This window comes from Penaeus japonicus, unplaced genomic scaffold, assembly GCF_977035675.1.
Source record: "Penaeus japonicus unplaced genomic scaffold, GWHDUDI00000001_assembly GWHDUDI00000013, whole genome shotgun sequence".
NCBI classification, from domain to species: Eukaryota; Metazoa; Arthropoda; class Malacostraca; order Decapoda; family Penaeidae; genus Penaeus; species Penaeus japonicus.
The window spans coordinates 48,128,005-48,130,504 of record NW_028234415.1 but is presented as its reverse complement, the minus strand read 5'-3'; the positions used below and the strand labels follow the sequence as shown (position 1 = coordinate 48,130,504).

The following is a 2,500-nucleotide window of genomic DNA, read 5'->3' as shown; positions in this document are numbered from 1 at the left end:
TCACCATGCAATCTCTTATCAGAGACTGAACGTAACAATTCGCCGAATTCATAGGAAACAAAGGCATATCAACATTAGCTATACAATGGTAAATCATTAGCTTAACGAGCTATTATGGACGATGCTGTTCAACATATTACACAATTAGGCGAATCGGTATTGCAAGTATCACCTGCACAGTTATTCAAAATTAAGCTACGTCGTTTAATAGCACTATCGAAAAAAAAAGGTTTTACATGTAATGTCATGCTAAATTTAACCATGATTAAAATACTTCAACCTTATGGAAAGGGAGTTGGTGCTAATTATAACCGGAATCGATTTCTACTAAGCTTAGCTAACCTAATTTTGGTCCGCATACATTTGCAGTGTGTGTGTGTGTGTGTGTGTGTGTGTGTGTGTGTGTGTGTGTCATAGTGTGTGTGTGTTTGTGTGTGTGTGTCATAGTGTGTGTGTTTGAGTGTGAGTGTGTGTGTGATAGTGTGTGTGTGTGTGTGTGTGATAGTGTATGTGTGTGTGTGTGTCATTGTGTGTATCATTGTGTATGTGTGTGTGTGTGTATGTGTGTGTGTGTGTATGTGTGTGTGTGTAAGTGTGTTTGTGTGTGTGATTATAATGAAGATAATGCCAATGATGATAATGATTTCAGTTGACGCTACCGCCCACCGGAGTGCAATTTTCCCCATTGCATGACCTGAATGTCTCTGAGACAATCAGATATTTCACATAACGCTATGGACTGCTAAACATGGGGACTAACTTGGGGGGGGGGAGAGAAAGAGGGGAGGGAGGGAATAAAGGAAAGGAGAAAGAGGGGAGGAGGGAGGGAGGGGAATAAGGGAAAGAAAAAGAAGGGAGGTAGTGAATAAAGGGAAAGAGAAGGAGAGAAGAGAAGGTAAAGAAAAAGAGAGGAGAAAGGGAATAAAGAGAAAGAAAAAGAGAAAAGAAACGAAGGAAACGAATAAAGAGAAAGAAAAAGAAATCAGAGACAGTACAAAGAGAAAGAAAAAGAACAAAAGGGAGAAGAATAAGAGATAAGAGACATGGGATTGGGAAGTAGGGGCGGGGCGGGGGTAGGAGGAGGAGGAGGGAAGGGAAGGGGTCTCAGGGGCGGGGCGGGGGGAGGAGAGGGAGGAGGAAGGGGGGATGCACTCTCTCTCGCAGTCTCCCCCTCCCCCCACCCCCCCGCCCTGAGTTTATGTGTCTCTTAAAAAGTGTAGCCTCCGGTTATTCGTCCAATGTTTTTTTGCAGTCAGCGCATTTTGATTCGTGTTAATGCAATGATTTATTGATATGATTCGATAAAGCTGTGTGTTTTGGAGTCGCTGTCGCGTGAGAGAGGAATTATCTGTATTTCTGCAGTCTGTGAGATATCCGTTTTTTTTCTCAGTTTTCTTCTTATTTTTTGTCTTTTTCGTTTTTTTTTTTTTTTATTCTTGTATTTATTTTTTGTATTTTTTATTCTTGTATTTTTTTATTCTTGTATTTATTATTTCTTCTTCTTTTTTTTTCTTCTTCTTCTTTTATTTTTGCTTTTCATCTTCTTTTGTTTTGTGATGTCTTTTTTATTTTTATTTTTCATCTCTTTTTCTCATTCATCTTCTTCAATTCTTCTTCTTCTTCTTCTTCTTCTTTATCTTTTTCTTTGACTTCTTCATGTTCTTTTTCTCCTCCTTCTATTCTTACTCTCTTGCTTCTTCTTTCTAGTTCTCTTCTTGTTCCTTTATCTCCTTGTTTTACATCTTAAATGATTACCACTTTCCTTCTTATTCTTCTTTACTCTTTTCTTACTTCTTCCTCGTTCTGACTCATTCTTATTTTACTTCGTCTTCCTCTTTCTGTTTTTTTTTTCTTCTTCTTTTTTCAACTTCCTTGTCTTTTTCTATTACATTTTTTCTTCCTTATGAACTCGAGAAATAGATATTCTCTCATCATGTTCTGATGATTCATTTCCATGTTGCATTTACTGTTTCTATTGCAAATTCAACATGTTCAAACAATAGAATCGGAGAGAATACAATAAAAGAACTATTAACAATTAATGATCAATAAGAATTGACGTAACAAAAAAATATTATAATTAAAACAATAACGATAAGGGTTACAATAATGATGATAATGATCATAGCAACGATAGTGATGATAAAATTCTTAATAATGATGAGGGTGATGATGATATTAATATTTATTACGAGGGTGATGATCATGATTATGATGGTTATGATGATAGTTATAATGATAATGATGATTATGACAATAATAATGATGATGATAGAAATAATAATGATGGTAATAACAGTAGAGGTGATAATAGTAATGGTGATAATGATGATCGTAAAAATTATCATGATAATGATAATAACATTAATAACAACAATAATGATAAAAATGATAATACCGATAACAGCAAAAGTGATAATAAGGATAATATCGTAATAAAAGCAATAAAAACAATGATAATAATAATAATGATAAGGATAATGCTATCTATAATCATAAT

At 34.8% G+C, this 2,500-nt stretch overlaps 1 protein-coding gene across 1 annotated transcript in view; it reads right to left on the bottom strand.

Moving 5' to 3' along the window:
• Positions 1 to 2,500, bottom strand: part of LOC122261202 (uncharacterized) — an 86,851-nt gene that overhangs the window by 66,291 nt on the left and 18,060 nt on the right. The gene's annotated exons all lie outside the window — the stretch shown is intronic.